Source organism: Macaca thibetana, chromosome 2, assembly GCF_024542745.1.
Source record: "Macaca thibetana thibetana isolate TM-01 chromosome 2, ASM2454274v1, whole genome shotgun sequence".
NCBI classification, from domain to species: Eukaryota; Metazoa; Chordata; class Mammalia; order Primates; family Cercopithecidae; genus Macaca; species Macaca thibetana.
The window spans coordinates 37,574,256-37,593,010 of NC_065579.1; the positions used below are offsets into that span (position 1 = coordinate 37,574,256).

The 18,755-nt window shown below is 44.7% G+C and overlaps 2 protein-coding genes across 4 annotated transcripts in view; one reads left to right on the forward strand and one right to left on the reverse strand.

The window, feature by feature from the left end:
- Positions 1-18,755, reverse strand: part of ANAPC13 (anaphase promoting complex subunit 13) — a 1,014,760-nt gene that overhangs the window by 475,144 nt on the left and 520,861 nt on the right. Inside the window, exon 1 of one of the 3 annotated variants that reach the window (XM_050779670.1) lies at positions 1,354-1,363. The exons of the other annotated variants lie outside the window; for them this stretch is intronic. The gene's annotated coding sequence lies outside the window, so the exon portion shown is untranslated. Of the gene's footprint in view, positions 1-1,353; positions 1,364-18,755 lie in introns of those variants that run through there. 3 annotated transcript variants of the gene reach the window in all.
- EPHB1 (EPH receptor B1) overlaps positions 1-18,755 on the forward strand; it is a 456,164-nt gene that overhangs the window by 165,945 nt on the left and 271,464 nt on the right. The window lies entirely within an intron of this gene.

Here is an 18,755-nt window from a genome sequence, read left to right on the forward strand (position 1 = left end):
ATCTCTTCTCAGTTAACACTGAAGTTTAACAGTAGTTTGGTTGTATTACATATAGATCTGCCTCATTCTTTCCAATGAGTGTTATTATTTTATTACATGAATATATTTTACTTAATTGGTCATTTATATACATTTAGATTGTTTTCTCTCTTTTGCTATTTCTGAACAATGTTGCAACAGAGATCCTTGTGCATTAATCTTTGCACCTATATGTGAGTATATCTGTGAGAAAAATTAATTAATTTATTCAATGAATATTTATTGAGGATTTTCTATGTGCCAAGCGCTTTCCTAAGCACTAAGAATGCAGTAAATTCTCAGAAGTAAAACTGCTGAATAAGAGTATATAAATTTTTAATTTTGATAGATATTCCCAAACTGTCCTACCCCGAAAGATATTTTCTACCAATTTTTGTTCACACCAGCAGTGTTTGAGAATTCCTGTTCCCTATACCTTTGCCAAGATAATAAAATATCAATCATTTTTATCTTTGCCGATCTGAGAGGTGAAAAATGGCATCCCATTGTTGTTTCCATTTGCATTTGACTTTGCAAAGTTCCATAAAATGCCCTGTTCAAGAACTGAGACTCAAGCATTCCAACAGAATACATTAAGTTGGGTGTGTTTGTGTGCTGCAGGCAGTTTGGGGCCCGGTCTGCCCTTCACTCTCTTCTGTCCCATTCCTTCCAACCCTGCATCATCCTCTGTATGTACTCTTTGTCCATCTCTAGTATCAGGACATTTTGACACATGCCTCCCACCGATTTTGGCACTTCCCAAGCTGTGGTAGGTGAAATGTCTGCAGATGGGACAGGACAAGTGCAGGTGCTTGAGGCTGGAAGACCACCCCATTCTCATAGTCCAGTCTCAGGAAGGCTGACTCTTCCTGGTTTGCTAAGAAACACACCTTGCTTTTCCCATCTGTCTTCTCCTGCCCCTGGGCCTGTTTCGGGGCTTCCTGCCCTGCCCCATGCATCTCTCAGCTCTCACCTTTTGGCCCTTCACCCCGCATCCTTTCCTTTAACTTTCCCAGCTTACCTCTGGGGCCTCTGGCCTCAGCTCACCATGTTGACACCTCCATGGCCACGCCTTCCTAGATCACCAGCCCTCTGCCCTCCCCTCCTCCCACCTCCTCTTCATTTCTTCAGCCTTCACCAGACCTGCTGTCCCTTCCCCAGCAGCCCCAAATCAGTCTCATCCCCTTCCCTGATCAGGTGTCTACCCTCTACTGGAGCATACACCTTCCCACTCTGCTACTCTGCTGAAGCCCAGGCCTTGTCTCTGCCAGGGGTGTTGGCTCAGCTCTGGGCTGTTGCTTGCTGCAGCTATGTGTATGCCTGTTTGGTTTTTGTCCCCCTGCTCTGTGGCAGCTCTTTCTGTCTGGGGCCATGCACTCCCTACCTCTCTTACTTACCTCAGTTTCCCTTTCCCCTCCCTTCCCCTCCTTTCCCTTCTTAGACCTTCTCTTGCTCCTTCCTTCCTTCCTTCCTTCTTCAGTACTTTTCTTCTAAAATAAATATATTCACGTTAAAAAGTGAGTTAATTTAAAGAAAAATAATAAATAATAATAATACATTTAAAACTTGCTACATATAAGTATGGCAAAAAGGAATAAAGATAATAGGCAAACGACTGATATTTGAAAAGAATGTTGATGCCCAGTTTACCTGGGCTAGGAGAGCAGCTTATGCACTCTTTAGTATAGCCCCACATTCCACTGCCACACCCTAGTGATGGTTATATGATAGTTATGACCCGGATGTGGAGCACACTTCTGGATTGGCTTCCATCTTGTGTCGAAATGCTGATACCGTGTGGCTGTCATTTATAAAGCACTGACTGTGTGCTAGATGCTCTGCCAAATTCTTGTTCTGCATTATCTCTTAAATCCTCACAGAGCTTTATGAGGTACATGTGATTATTAGCCTCATTTTTCCATTGAAGATACCGAGGCACAGAGAAGCTAAGTAATTTTCTCAAGATCGTATGAGACAGGACTCTGAGGCCCTGCTGGTAACCACTATTCTCTATGCCTCCCAAGCTAAAGAAGAGCCAAGATTCACTTAGGGGTAGATTTCTGATTTTTGATGGGAGTTGGCATCAGTGTTCCATTTGGACTAAGGTGTAAGCCTTTACTAACATGCACAAAGAAAAGTCATCAGAGTTTGATCTACATTTGGGGACTTCATGGATAGTGTTCATTTCCCATTGGTAAGGGATGAACCGGGAAGTTCATGGAGTGATCATATTCACTGGTGAGAGTGAACTGAAGTCACTGTCACTGCACGTGTCACCTGCATCATCATGCCCAGCTCACATTCCCATTCCTCTTCTCCCTAAGCTTCTCAGGGGCAGTGGCCATGCCTGATGCATCTCTGAATTCCTGTTTGCTCTGTGCCATCTGTTAAATGAAAACAGAACACAACACATTGAAAACAAAACTTGTGGAAGGAGAATGCTAGCTGAGAAGGGAGAGTCTTTGCATTAGGATGTGTAAGAAAACATCCCAGCAGCATTGAGTAGAGGGAGCTCCAAAGAAACCGGGGAGGAATCAGGCACAAGGCTTGCACTTGTGGAGGTGATGATGGCAGAACCAGATGGAGGCAGTAACCAGTGATGGCAGAGGCCTTGTCTGTCTGTTGTCCAATATAGTGACACATTGTGCACAAACATACAGAACAAAAACAACAGAATGGTCGCAAGCCCATACGTTATGAAACTCTTTCACTAAAAGTTGGTGATAATGTCTCAGTTTGACAGAGGACATAAGGTCAGTGCAACGTGTGTATTTCAAGTGGAAAATGACAATCTGCTCTTTGCACAAGATGGATAGAGCTTCTCATTGAAATTGTATGGAATATGCAAGAACTCTGCCAAATCATGAACTTGGCAAAAATGTGCCTGTTCTGGGAATTAGGCGATTTCAGGGCTTCCATTTGGTTTCTGGGTCTGTCACACACATGCCCACATGGATCTGAATGTGGAGGCCCTTGTGACTTCAGGCTTTGCTTTGCTTTTTCTCACTGGCTCTGTTTGTCTTTTCCCTCTGCATCTTTGGTCAAATTTGTCTACTCTGTTTTCTCTTCTTTTCCTCCATTTATTCTGTTCTCTTATCTGTCTTCTCTTTAGACTTGATTCGAAAAGAGGGAAAAGAAACATGTGTTTCTTTGGTAGACTCTTAATAAGTGAATGGCTATTTCCATTCATTGTTTTTATTTTGTCTCTAGCAATTTTAAAAATGAACTCTTTTAATAGTAAAATACAGGAAACCAATGATTATCATTGAATCGATAGCAAATATCACAAGTGATTTTGTCATCAAAATAATTAATAATCACATTTGGACAATAAGATCATTAATTAAAAAGAACAGTAGCTTTAAAAAATTTTAAAGTGTCTTTGTAGGATGCCTTCCTTCTTTCTTCTCATTATTTTTCTGAAGCATTCTTTGCTTGCTTCACCTTCTTCAGCCCCATTCTTGATTACTTTTGGCTTATGAGAATTATTTCAAGCTCCCTTTTCTTCTAACATAGTTTGCATCTTTCATTCCAGATACTCATTAAGAACCAGTAGCCAAAGCTGTTCAATGTTGAATTTTACATACCCGATGAGAGTGACTGCTTCCACCTTGCAGGATGACGTTGCTCCTTCCCCTGCTCTACCTACCCTGCCTATCTCTGCCTACCTACCCTGCCCACTTATCTAAGAATTCCCTCTAGGGCCAGGCGAGGTGGCTCATGCCTGTAGTTCCAGCACTTTGGGAGGCCATGGTAGGAGGACTGCTTCAGCTCCGGAGTTCGAGGCTGAAGTGAGATATGGTAGTGCCACTGCACTGCCGCCTGGCTGACAGAGTGAGACCCTGTCTCTAAAAAAAAAAAGAGAATTTCCTCTAATAAAGACAGTTATTTTGGAGAGTGTTTTATTTGTGGAGGTTGCTTTTCTCAATCATTTTTTCTCTGACCCCCATCAAGGGGTCAACTACCTTTCTGCCTGCCTGTAGAGAGAGCCTAAATTCGAGTTAACCATGTCTAAGCAGTGCAGCAGCCCTCCCACCACCACCTCCACGTTGAGCACTTTCTGCAGCCCTGGGGGCTACCGATTGACTACTCAGAGAGCTGATAGCCTCAGTGCACAAGTCACACTGACTTGGACATCCACACAACCACTTCTTTGGGAGGCAGAAGTGCCTGCACCTGTGCATCCCAGAGGTTGGTGGCCTTGACTCTCTGATCTGCTTCCCCAGTGGCCATGCCTCTTCAGGTCTTTTCCCATCTCCTGCCTTCCCTGCCTGTAGCTGTTCACTGGCCCTTCCTTTCGGGCCACAAAGGGCTCTGTAGACAGAAGCTGTGTGCTGTTTGCCAACACCGCGCTGGGTACACAGAGGGGCGAGGGAGAGGCCATCTGCTCGCTCCTTTCACACAGACCTTTGCTTTCTCCTTTTCACTCTCCTCCTTCTCTCTGTCTTTGAATGAGAATACAAAAATTTTTTTAAAGCAGTTGCTAATTAGAGCAAGAGAATGAGAGTGAGCCTGGAAGAGAGACATAACAGAGAGGCCAGCCCCCGTGCAAATCAGCCGGCTTTTAAGAGCCAGTGAGGAAAGAGACAAGGAGGGGGCCTTGACAGGGCTTGGGAAGGATATTTTGACAAAATAAGCAACAAAGCTTCTTCAGAATGGCAAAGAGGGCTTTGTCTTAACCTCCTATCATAAAAGGGGAGGAAACAAGAAATGACAGAGAGTTTCTTGTGAACTCCCACTGCCAGCCTCCACCTACCCTGGCTCTTCTTGTCTTTTTCACTCCCTCAATAGCCCAGTAAACAATAGTCTCTATTTAGGGACATTTAAGTGTATCCTTTTATTGATAATTTTTGTTCTGGCTGATAGAGAGTGAGCAATTGGTGGCTTCTCTTCCCAGGCAGGCCTGGCTTCCCCAGGCACGGAGCTTGCCCTTGCAGGAACTGCTAAGTCACCAGGAAGTCCCAGCTTGGAAAATATGTCCCAACAAGTCAAAACTTTCTTTCAGGATTTTGTCCCCATCACTCTACCCTATTCTTGGTTCACCTAGTGATTTATTTTCCCATCTGCATTCCTGCCATTCTGTTTGCCCAGAGCAGCCCTGATATTTGGTGCTGAAGTGCCTGCCCAGTGCAAGGCCGGGGGAATGGCAGTCAGTGTTAGAACAGGGCCCCACTCTGGCCCTGAGTTCTGAAAACACACTCATGCTCAAGAAGGTTCTGGCCACCACAGCAACCAGGGATGGGGGCACCTGCATGGCAGCTCTGCCATGGCTTAGAATAGAGCCGCCTTGTCCTTTATTCAGCCAGCCTCACTCTAAAGGCTGGGAGGTCCCAGAAGGACCAACTTCAGAGAGTTGTGAGGCAGAGGGAGGGACACATGGTGACAAGACTCCTCTAGAGATGCATTTTCTCCAGGCATGAGATGAATGGACTGATGGCCCAGATATATAAAGACTTTTAAGTAAGTGCTATGCACATTGAAAAACTTAGGTCATTTTCTGATTTCATGTGAGTGTAAAAAAATGAAAATGAGAGTGGTGGAAGCCTCATCACAACACACACTGGTACTAACTAGTCAGGGAGGAAGAAAGGAAAAGGAAATGGAACCTGGGAAGACACGTGCTATGGTTTGAATGTGTCCCCCAAAAGTTTGTGGGTTAGAAACTTGGTCCACAATGCAGCAGTGTTGAGAGGTAGGACCTTTGCAAGGTGATTGGATAATGAGAGCTCAGCACTCATGAATGAATTAATCCATTCATGGATGAATGAGTTATCAAGGGAGTGGGTTAGTTATTACTAGAGTGGATCCTATAATAACTATATTACAGTGGTTATATTGTTACCATTTTGGCCATCTCTCATGAGTCCCTCACCATGTGATGCCCTGCACCACTTCAGGGCTTTGCAGAGTCCCCACCAGCAAGAAGGCCTTCACCAGAAGCAGCACCTTGACCGTGGACCTCCCAGTCTTCAGAACTGTAAGCAATAAATTCCTTTTTCTTTATTAATTACCTAGTCTCTGGTTTTTAGATATAACAACAGACTTTGTCTTTAGTCCTAAGACAAAAGGATGATAATTGATTTATCCTCTTTCATTGGTGACTTTTTAAGGTGATGGATGCATTAGAAGAATATCCCACTGGAGTCTGTTGGAAAAAATCTGCTCATTCTGAGATGAAGTCTCAAAGTGGACTTTTCAGGAGTCCACACTCAGTGGACCTCTCTCTAACACACAATGTGTCTCCCTGAACCCTCAGTGCAGTCTATCTTGGCCCTGTCCAAGGACCTCTCTAGAAAGCAAGGGCATGAGTCAATGTACCATGCAACTAGCTAGGGGGGAAAAGGCTTTAGAGAAAACAGCCATAGAAGTATAGTTTTTAAGAGCTGGTAGCTTGAGTTGTTGAATCCTGGATCAGTGTTTATTAATGGAGTGACTTGTCTGAGCCTCAGTATATTAAATGATGACATAACAGCACTGAGCTCATGTTTGCTGTGAAGATTTTATGAGAATCTGCATGTGTAGAGCTGAACAAAAATCTTGACACCTTGCAAAGGTTTAAAAATGGATGTTGATGTCAACATTTTTATTATTAAACAAGCCAGGAGGTAATTTTCTGTCTATCTTTGTTTGAACCATATATGAACTGTGGGAAGAACGTAAAAAATTTAAAGAGATCCAGTAAATATCAAGAAGGCTTAGGCAACATGATCTGGTTCATAGATAGATAAAATGTTTTAAAGTAGAGCCCCTGAAGATAGTGGAAGCCATCCATCTAGTCATAAATGCTACGGGTTGTCCAGTTTGTTACTGCAAGATTAACTTGTTTTTTTGTTAATGTTTTTTAATTTTTGTGACTCTAAATTCTATTTTTAAAAGTTATAATACAAAAAATTTGACTTCTTGACTTAAGTAGACAGTTTTATGAATTTTGATACATGCATAGATTTGTGTAATCAGTATCACAATTGGGATACCAAGAGCTCCTTTCTGCTACCCCTTTATAGTCGCCTCTTTTTCCATCCTCCACCCCCAGGGCAACCAGTGATTTGTTTTTCATTATGATTGTATTGTCTTTTTAAATGAAATGATGCATTATGGCAATCTTTTGAGACTGGCTTCTTTCACTCAGCATAATGCCTGTGAGACTCATTTAAATTGTATCATGTAGTAATAGTTTGTTGCTTTTAATTGCTGAGTAGTATTTCATTGTATGAATGTACCATAATTTGTGTATCCATTTGCTTGTCAAAGAGAGTGTGGATTGTTTCCAATTTTTGATTATAACTAGAGGACATACATTTTCATTTCTTTAGGGCAAATACCCAGGCAAGGACTTACTGGGTCATATGGAAATTGTATATTTAACTGCTAGATCATTTTTCAGGGTGCCTATACCGTTTTCCATTACCATTAGCGTCAGTTTGAGAGTTTCAGTTGTTCTGCCTCCTTGGCAGCACTTGGTATTATCAGTATTTTTTAATGTTAGCTATTCTACTATGTGCATCATGGTATCTCATGGTGATATTAATTTGCATTTCTCTAGTAAATCATGCTGTTGATGATCTTTCATGTGCTTGTTGCCATCTGTTTATGTTTATCCTCTTTTGTGAAGTGTCTGTTCTAGGTTTTTGCCCAAGTTTCAATTAGGTTGTTTGCGTTGGTGTCTTTCTTTCAAGTTTCAAGAGTTCCTCATATATTTTGGATATAAGTCCTTTTATTGAATATGTGATTTGCAAATATTTTCTTTCAGTCTGTAACTTATCTCTTTATTCTCTTAATAATGTCTTTCACAAAGCAAACATTTTAAAGTTTGATGAAGTCCAGTTAATCCATATGTTCAAGTTTATCTAACCAATTATTTTTCACCTGAGCCAGATCAAATTCAATAATTCTTTGCCTAACCTTGGCACAAAGATTTTCTTCTCTGCTGTCTTCTAAAGTTTTAGTTTTATGTTTTACATTTAGGTCTATAATCAATTTGAGTTAATTTTTGTTGAAGGTATACAGTTCATTTTATCATCATTTTGCCTATGATGTCCAGTTATTTCAACATGGAGAGAGCTGTATAAGTGGCTCTTTCACTTTTTCCAAGCCTTTACTTGAATATTATGTTCTCAGGAGCCCTCCCCTGACCACTACTCCCAGTGTGAATCACCTTCAGCAGCCTCCCGTCTCCCTCCATGGCTTTGTCTTACTTCATGGCACTTACTATCATGTAAGCTTTACTGATTTATGATGTGTATTATCTGTCTTTCCTCACTAGTATGTAGGCTTTACGAGGGCAGAGGTATTTCAGTGTGTATGTGTGTGTGTATGTAGGGAAGGGGTCTGCTTGTTAACTGATGTATCCTGAGTGATTAGCACGCATTTGAAGAATGAAGAGGCTGGAGTCCCCTAGGCCATACAGTTTCCGAGATCCACAGTGTAGGGACAGTTGCTGAGGCTCCAAGGCCAGCAGCAACTATCAGATGCGAGCTGGACTCTGTCTCACATGTTCATCAGGCGAAACAGGTTTGTCACAGTTAATACTCTGAAGCTCTTCTCTCACCCACCTGCCTACCATATTGAATGAGGCTAATAAGAACATAAACAGTTAAACCATTTTCCTCCTCAGTCTTAAATTATTTGTTCCTTGAAATATAAGCTTTATCCTTTTTTCACCCCGATACCTCTTGAAAGAAAGGAAGTGCTCTAATGCCCTGGGAAAATAATCTTAAATTCTAATCAGCCCTCAATCCTGGGTGTTAGAAGTGACTCATAGATGAGGTGGTGGGCAGGATGGAGGGGAGAGCTGTTTAGGAGGCAAAGTTGGCTAGAATGGAAGCTTTCAACTGGCTAACAGTGCTTCAACTCCAACAGTGAGGCTTAACTTATCAAGTGTGGGGCCCAGGGAATCTGAGATGCAAACAGCACAAAGATACAGAGAGACCAGAAGAAAATAGGCAGATTAAATGAACTGGGAGTGGGCTTAGTGGATTCTTGTTCCCTGCAAATGGAGCTCCTCCTCTTCATTCTGACCTTACCCTGAGTTCCAATTTACATTCCTCACCAGTGGCATCATTTTGCCCTTGGTCTTTCCAGTAGTAGGTAGAGTGGATGTGTGACATGCCGTCTCCCTGGGGTCTGCTCTGGAATTTGTAGGAGGAGCTTAGGGACAACAGTCTGGATGGAAGGGTGGATGGAGCAAGGGCAGCTGGACTGCCTCTGCACAGCGAGCACACTGTTCTTAATGTCAGTGTTTATTTGTAGTGCAGGGGGCACTGATGGGAATAGGATGAGAGGCAGGCCCTGACTGGTGAGGGCTGGTGTGAAGCATTTGCAGAGGTTGCTGGTCCTTCTCCTTCCTCAATGCAGGGACGCTAGTCCCTTTAGATACCATCCCATCTCCCACCCCAGCAGGATGCCCTGCAGGTTCAGCAGATCCTGTCAAACAGCCCTATTCTTTGATTATCTCTGAACAGCTAAGGCTCCTGGTCTGTTTGAAATTGGGTCACATACTATGTTTGTTCTCAGAAAAGCAAACTCATGTTATCTTCTGTTTCCATCTCATTTTCAGCACTGGATTGACCAAGTTGGCTAATATTCTTTTTTGATAAATTTGTTTCAGTTCAATGGGAGGAGCTGCTGATTTTTAGTCATCAGACCTATGAGGGTGAGAGGAACTTAACTTGTAATATTTCTTAAATGATACTTTAATGAAGACTCCCATTAACACTTACAATAATTCACAGAAAAGAAGCCCAAGCAGAGCTGGCTGAAATGTCTTCCTTAAATGAAGGTCTTAATTACAGATCAGAAACAGAAACTAGCGTGTCTGCGAGTTGCCTCTCCCCTGTGTGGACCAGTCCTCATGGCCACACCTGCCTCCCAGGGCTCCCCTAAGAGAAGAGGCAGTCTCTCTTCACCTGTCCTTTTCCCTTCCTTCCCCTTCTTTTCCTTCTCCGTCAGAGCATCCTTGCTATGAGTCAGTGCTGCATGTGGGGCTTCTTAACTGTACAAAGAGCATCTGGATCTTGGGGTCTTTCTCTAAGAGTGTGTGTGTGTGTGTGTGTGTGTGTATATATATAAATATATATCATATATGTGTTTATAGAAATTTGTATATAAATATATAAGTATATTATATATCTTTTATATAACATATATTAAAGAGGTAATATATATTATATATGTATTATGAATATAAAATATATGTTAAATGTATATAATGTATATATATATATATTTTTTTTGAGACGGAGTCTCGCTCTGTCGCCCAGGCTGGAGTGCAGTGGCGCAATCTCGGCTCACTGCAAGCTCCGCCTCCCGGGTTCACGCCATTCTCCTGCCTCAGCCTCCCGAGTAGCTGGGACTACAGGCGCCCGCCCCTGCGCCCGGCTAATTTTTTCTATTTTTAGTAGAGACGGGGTTTCACCATGGTCTCGATCTCCTGACCTTGTGATCCGCCCACCTCGGCCTCCCAAAGTGCTGGGATTACAGGCGTGAGCCACCACGCCCGGCTATATAATGTATATTAAAGAGGTAATGTCAAAGCAGGGTTGCAAAAATTGCAGTAGTATTTGTGTTCAACAAACAAATACTTTTAACACAAAAATCGCAATACTGTGTGTTATACTGCAAGAAGAGACTTGCCAGATGTATAAAATGTATACATGCACATGGCCCAAGAGGCAGGCTGGTTGGATAATGGGACACAGTTTGAAGTTGTGGATGGACTTCTCATTTCAGTCCTGTGAGTGTATTTCACTCAGTGTGAATTTGAGGCCTTTCTTGAATGGGAGCAGGTCAAATGGCCTTCCTGCCTTGTTGTGACAACCCTATTTGGCCCCAGAGTCTGGGTGGGTGGGCAGCTCTGACAGAGGTATGTCCGTTGTGCTCCTGCACACCCCAGGTTGGGCCTCAGCTGCCCACCTCTGGCCTAGGGGGTTTGACCTGGCTTCCCTTCTTGCTCCCTCCACAGCCTGGATAGGTGTTGAGCAATAAGGCATTGGAGTCTGGTTCAGACCATAGATAAATCTGGCACAGTTACTTACCTTTCTTGGGTGTGGGGAATGTGTCCTCCTGCAGGAGCTCCAGCTGTGGCACACCGTGTAGCCTCAAGTCTTCAGCCCTTTCCAAGGGCAGACACACAACAACAGGATTGCTTTCTCTGGCTATATTCACTGGCTCCCTTGCCTTCTTCAGGGATGGGGACAGTAGGAACCTGATAGTGAAGGGCAGGGTTGACCAACAAGGTCCAAAGCAAGTTTCTGGCTCAACCTGGAAGAGATGCCCCCTGCTTCTTTATTATGGCAACCAATGGTAGGTCTGGCAGTGGGAGAGGAGCTGAGCGGAAGTGCTCCTTGTCTGTCTTCTAGTCTTTGTAGTTGTTGTTGTTGTTGTTGGAGATGAAGTCTCACTCCCGTCGCTCAGGCTGGAGTGCAGTGGCACGATCTTGGCTCACTGCAACCTCCACCTCCTGGGTTCAAGCGATTCTTTCTCCTTAGCCTCCTAAGTAGCAGGAATTACAGGCATGCACCACCATGCCTGGCCAATTTTTGTATTTTTAGCAGAGACGGGGTTTCGCCATGCTGGCCAGGCTAGTCTTGAACTCCTGACCTCAGGTGATCCACCTGCCTTGGCCTCCAAAAGTGCTAGGATTACAGGCGTGAGCCACCGCGCTTGGCCTGTCTTCTAGTATTAAAAAATAAATTATGTGAGCAGAATTAAAATGCCCAGAGTTGGTAGGAGTGGGATAGGGTAAGGCTTGTCAAAAAGCCTTGGGAGAAAGCATTTCTGGAATACTCAATCCTAGAGAAAACCTCTGCAGCTGCAGGATTCAAGGCCTGGCCTGGAGAGTGTACCTTATTCCTTTAGGGAAATGCTGAGAAGTTTTGTCTGACCTGGAAAAACAAGAGGAGCATGTCTGCAGGAGAGATGACCCAAAGGCCAGCAGGAAGTTGGTGATTTGCCTGGAAGGCAAGTCTTCAGAGAGTGCTGTGGAGTGATATAGAGCTGCATCTGGGCTGGGGGAATATCCCATTCCTCTGCCTTTAGCCTTTATCCAGTCACAGTGGTCTCTAACCACACCCTGTAACCACAGATACATCTTCCTGAATCCAAGACTGAGTAACAGGTAAGCATTCAAGGATGCATGCGTGCTGCGTGCACACACACACACACACACACACACACACACAGGCCCCAAACCCAGTTTGTTTAAGAGTGTAGACTCTGGAGCCAGACTGCCTGGGTTGGAACTCTGGTGCTGCCACTTACTGGCTGTATGACCTTGGGTAAGTTACTTTACCTCTCTGTGCGTTGGTTTCCTTGTTGTAAAATGGGAATGATAGTAATCTACTTCCTAGGGTGGTATGGGAATTGAGTGAATTAATGCTTGTAAGGTGCCTAAAACACTGCTGGCCCTCAGAGAGCATTCAGTATGTATTAGCTGTTATTATTTTCCATCTTGCATGCATAGCGTGCTGTGTCCCCACCTCCGCCCCACCTCTTCAACGCCAGCAGTTTAAATTGTGAATCTCATCAAACCTTCCTCAAGCCTTGCCTAAACTCTACCTCTTCTGTGAAGAGTTTTTGATTTCCTACTCCAGTGCCAGCTGACATCCTAATGGCCTCTTGTTGGCACCTGCCTCGGCATATTGCCTGTTTCTTTCCTCTTTGCCCTTTTGTTTCCCAAGTCCTTGAGTCAGACTGTGAGCTCCCTGAAGCAGTCCGCAGTCCCATGACTTCATCTCTGATCCCTGGCAGCGTTTCCCTGTTTCCTGCAGGGGCGGGGCTCTCAGCACACCCTTCCTGCTTGAGCTGCTCCTGTGCCTTGCACCTCCGTGTCCTTCTTCCTTCTCCTCTCCCCTCCCTGCCACCACCCATCCTCCCTGTGTCTCTCTTTGTTCCTCCCCTCTCTCCATCTCTTCCCTGTTGATTCTCCTTGCTTCTCTGACCTCCCCCACCTCTCTCTTAATGAGAACTTTCACACATCATATTGATTTGGAGTTTTAAAAAGCCGGCATTGATTTTTCTGGGGCACTTTTCATGATCTTATTTTTAAATGTAGGAAGAAGGCTGTTTCCAAAGCTGTTGACTTCGTTCTATTGAGTTAGGGAGTCGATGTTGGAAACTCTTTTCTGGGGAGTCAGAGAGCTCAGGGACCTGAGATGCCATATCTAATGAGCTGAGATCAGGGTTGCCATCCCTTTTGCAGGCCTGGGTTTGGTGGCAGAGAGCCTTGGGCAGGTTGGGGGATGCAGAACTGGGGTGGATTTCTGGGTAAGGCTAAAGAGCATGCACAGAGAGTGAGCAAAGTCAAAACAGAAATGCTAAAGGCTGTTTGGGAGTGAAGGGCAGGCTTGCGGGGAAGAATAGTGGTGGGAATTTGCTGCGGGGGGCCACAGCTCCTGATACTCTGCTACTCTGGCATCAGAGACAGCCTCCCAGGCCTGTCTCCCCTAGCCCCTCATGTAGCACATACTGACCCAACACCTGACACCAATGTACTGCCTGGTCCTGTACTGACGACTTTGCTTACATGATCTCATTTAATCTTACCAATAACCTCAGGAGGCAGGTCACATGATTTACATCTCACTTTATGGATGGGAAGTCATTATAGGAATAGGTTAAAGCTAGTGAAGGAGAGTGTTTTTTTTTTTTTTTTTTTTACTCTTCATAAAGATAGAATAATAGAAAGATTTAAGAGGGCAGAGTGGGGGCGAGAAAGACAACATTTTGCTTCCAAAAGGGCGTGTGCAGATGCATACATGTGCACACATGTTGGCCACATTAAATCTTCTGGAGATGGGGCCAGACATGTAAAAACAAAAGAACAGAATCAAGCCACTAGATGAGGATATTGGATGAAAGGGAAATAAAGACAGAGAAATAAGATGATATGTGGCTGCAGGTCCTGACACCCATAGCCAGAGGTGGGTGGATTAACAGAATGCAAGACGGAACAGGCACTTAGGGGGAGTCTGCCATGGCCTGGGCCCTGAATGGAGTATTTCAGGCCCTCTGTATGGGTTAGTTAGTTGTCACCAGGTCAGATCCACACACACACTTCTGCTCTTGCCAGGTTCTGCAGCCATTAACTGGGACTGCCATTCCCCTATATGAATTCAAAGATCTATGGGAGCAGCTAGGAGAGGAGCAGGCACAGATGTCATCTGAAAGATTCCAGGGCAAGAGCAGAGAGGAGGGGCCAAGAGCAGGATGGGATGGATGCAACAGCTCCTTTGCACTGCAGCCTGGCAGCCCCCTGGCAAATGCAGGAGAACAGCTCCTCACCTGACTCTGTACGGGCAGCACCAGGCAGGGTCAATTCACCGGGAAGTTGAAAGGTGATCAAACCAAACTGAGATGACAGGAAACCTTTGGCCTGCTTGCTAACTTTCTAATATCATCAAAGATAAATCTAATTTTGTTGCAGCACAGTTTGTCTTCTTTGGTTTGAAACCTTCTTGCTCCCCTTTTTATCTAGCGAGCTTCTCTGGTGTTGCATCTCAGCTTAGGGCTCACTTTCTCCAGGCGTCGCCCCATCTCCTCCTCTGTGCATCTATAACATCCATCATGGCCCAAACGTTTCTTCTGTGATGCCACATATACTTCCATAAACAACCTTGTATGCAAAACTGCACTCCAAATAGCAGTGCTTATGGGGTTAAAGAAATAAAAAAGGTTAGGGCTTGTCCTTCAACACCTGCAGAACTCTGGATCAAAAGCCCTAAGAAAAACGACCATCCTAATAGAAACAGCAGCTCAGATAAATCTCTTGCACCTAGCCTCCCAGTAGGTGGAGACTTTGTGGCCTTGAACTTTGGGGTTCTGCCTTCTCCTTGGAAATGTAGGTGCTAGAGGGCATTCATTTCTACTTGAAACCCAGTTCATCATTCAAACTCTGACAATTTTTATTTGACAATTTTACCTCAATAAAGCTGAGGAAAAATTCTGAAACTTCCTTGAGGATGTTTTCACACAGGAGGAACGTCTTTGTAGCTTCTCCATCTGCATTTTCACCGTCACAGCTTAGCAGAACGGAGGAGTAGAGGTGCTTGAAGCCTCCAAACCAGCCACAACACACACTAGAGGAGGCACTTGTGTGGACTTCCAGCTTGTGCTTCACACTTCGCAAGGCGCCACCACTGTCGCGAGTGGCCTGGGATGTGAAGGAGAATGCCTTGGAAAATCTAGCTCCAGGCCTGTGGCCTTTCAGCAAAAGTGTGCTCTAGAAGGGGTGGATGGACCTGCAGAAAATCCATCTTCACCAAGAATGGACTCCTGCATCCTGCATTCCTTTGATTCTCCCTCTAGAGCCCATGCCATGGCAGACTACCCCCAAATACCTGTTCCTTCATTTACACACCTTCATTTCAAGAAAGTTAGAAAGGCCAAGAATGTATCTGGCAGACTTTCCTTTAGTGGCCAGGACATCCTTGTTTGTCCCTTTTTCTCCACATCCCCTGCCTCCATTTCTCCTGCCATGCTGACCACATTCAGTCTTCTCCAGGGCCAAGTGTCACCTGGGCCCCCTGACTTGCTCCTGGTGAAGTGCCTGCTTTGGTTTTCCATCTGTGTGTAGAGGGTGCTCCTTTGTTTTCTGTGACTTTCCTTCAGCGTCCTCCCCTCTGCCTTCCTTCTCAGCTTCTTCTCCCGCCCCCTCCGTCGTTGGGAGGATGGATTCTTCTATTCCCCTAAAACACCCCTAGGGCCCACGGGTTGCTCCACAGAGGGATAGAAGTAGAGGCCTGACCCCAGGAGATGTTGGAAACCACCTTAAGCCCTGTAACAGAGCTGACACCAGAGCCTTCTGCCACCCCAGCCCTGGTTCTACCTGTGAAGGAGAGAATGGAAGGAGGCATTTGCCTGATGCCATACATTCTGTTTTTCTTTCCACAGCGTCCAGGCCTTTTTGGAGGATCCTTAGACAGCAGGATTGACATTGGAGGATCCTGGCATTTCTGCCACACTCACACAGCCTCCTCTGCATCCATCCCCTCTGAGGAAGCAGGTGACTTGCTTGTGGAGCCTCAAAAATTGGAGATCCAAGTTTTCCCTTTCTTCCCTCAGAAGCCCTCCACTCCTGCAAGCCATTGAGTTACCAAGTCCTATTCATTCCACTGTAGAAGAGCTCAACCTTCCCTTTCTCTCTGTTGCCCCTACCCTAAGCCACTGTAGTTGGGCCCTCTCTGGTCTTCCTGGATCCTGCCCTGGCCCCTCAGAGCATCTTCCACATGGTTGCTCCAGGGATTTTCCCAAAAAGTAAAGCTGGTCCTGTCCACCTATGGGAGACTCTTCTTTAGACATCTTCATTACTCCCATTAGAAAGTCTGAAAACCCTGCCTTAGCACCAGGGCATTTAGCAATCTGCCCCCACCCCTCCTCTCTAGCTTCATCTCCTGCAGCCCCACTTTAAGTGTCTGGCCACTCAGTGCTAAGGGGTTCCCAGAACTGAGTCTGGTCTTTCATGCTCCAATGTCACCTACACACTCTTTCCTCTTCCTGGATTTCCCTTCTCTTTCCTTTCAGATGGCACAACTCCGGGTCTGCTGAAACAGTTCAGCCTTACTAAGCCTTCCCTGTCTTCCACTCTCAACAGCATGCAGTAGCTCTTGCTTCAGTGTCTTCAGTGCTTTTTGAGCATCTGACTTCAGTGTCATTGGTTGCATTGGACAGGCAGAGTGTTCTTGCCTGGTCCTCCCACGAGACTGTGAGCTGTGGCAGGACGGCCTCCAGGTTGCTCCTGTGGCTCTGGCCCCTAGCATGGTGGGGCTATTATGAGAAACTCACCACAGGTGTGTGGAATGAATGAGAGAACATTGTGGGACCTACCCAGTAAGGTGAGAGGTGGCAACACTACTGCCATCTGGCTTCAGAGGAGTAAAATAGGACCAGCTTTCTTGGGTTTTCTCCTCGATGATGTTGTCCTCATGGAGGGTGGGGCCAGGGGCCTTGGGGTCTGGCATCCCAAAACCAGGCAAACACTTAGGATTTCTGACCTTATAATGTGGCTTATAAAAGCTTCCAAGGAGACAAAATCAAGATGTTGGAAGATTTTTCTTTGGGGAAGGAATTACTCTCACCTTATATTTAGAATGGTACAGTGTCTTCTACCTTGTGATTTGACTGACAGAGAAGTGTACTTGAACTATTTTTAACTTGGAATATTAAGAAGAAGAAATCGAGTGATTAGATCTTTGGAAGCTATTGTGTAATTCTTAAACTTTGGTAAAGGAGCATGTTCAAAGGGGGGAAGAAAAGGCCAACCAGATTGGTACGTTTCAGTTCTTTCTGTAACTTTAGATTTTTATTCCAAAGGAATCCGTCGTCTTTAGAAAAGCAGCCAAGGATGTGCCTGTGTATGTGTTTGAAAGTCATTCCATTCCCCATAAATAGCTTCAGAGTATGGTCTTCACTTCAAGAAGGCATTTTAGAAAGGGCTTCTTTCACTCTATTGACAGCAACAGTGAGCGTTTGTACGGGGCTAAGCAAGTTGCGCATTCCCATTTGCTTTTTAAACAATCTTATAAGGGAGTTACCACAGATGGCCTCCAACTTACAATGGTTCAACTTACGATTTTTCAATTTTATAATGGCGCAAAAGTAATATGTATTTCAGTAGAAACCATATAGACTAAACTATGATGTTAGGTGTATTAAATGCATTTTCAGCTTATAATGGGTTGATCAGGAGCAACCCATTGTAAGCCGAGGAGCATCTGTACTCTGATGATGATTTTCTTTGTTTTGTAGAAGGAAAGAAAATGGAAACAAGAGTGCTTGAATGACCAACCCATGACCATCTAGTCAGTACATGGTTATAGGTGGTATTTGTGTCTAGACCCTCTCTCCCTTAATCGTATTTTTGTTGTTGTTGTTGTTACTTTGAGGCCAAAATGCAAAAGTTATTTGGGTTATCCCACATTGCACTGCTGGAGACCTTAACTGGAAAGATTGTGTTTTTATTACCAATTGCTGCATAGTAAAACACCTCAGTGGTAGTTTTTGACAGGCATGACAGGAATGAGTTATCTCTGCTTCATTATATCTAGGGCCTCAGCTGCAAAATTTGAATGGCCGGGAGATGGAATCATCCAGAGACTTATCACATGCATGGTACCTGGACTGAGATGACCAGAAGGCAGAACTCAGCTGAGACTGTTGACTGGAGCTCTCACATATGCCCTCTCCATGTGACTTGGGCTTCCTCATAGCATGGTGGTCTCAGTGCAATTGGATTTCTTATGCAGTGCTCCAGGATTCTAAAGGAGACTGTTCCAGTGAAGAAGGAAAAAGCCTTATGGCTTTTATGACTTAGTCTCAGAAGTCACATATGATCACTTCTGCCATACCCCATTGGTTAAAGAAGTCACAAGCCCAGCCAGATCCAAAAGGAAGAGACAGATACCACTTCCCAATGGGAAGAGTGTCAAGAATTTGAAGCCTTTCCTTACACTCACAAGAGACTGTTTCTCTTCGGACTAGATTGCTATATGTACAGTGCTATCTAGAAGAAAGGAAACGAGCAAGGTAATCTCTAGAGATCTAGAGAGCCGTGCTAGCAATGGGCTCTAGATTTCTCCATCCACATGAGAAGAGAGGCCTGACAGATTGTTCCATTTAGTTCTCCTTGGCATACCAGGTCAGAGAAGAGGTGACTCTTGCCATCCTTTGCTGGAGATAAATACTCAATGCTTGTGTGTCTTCATGTAAGATGAGTTACCTGGCACCAGGCTACACTAGGGGCT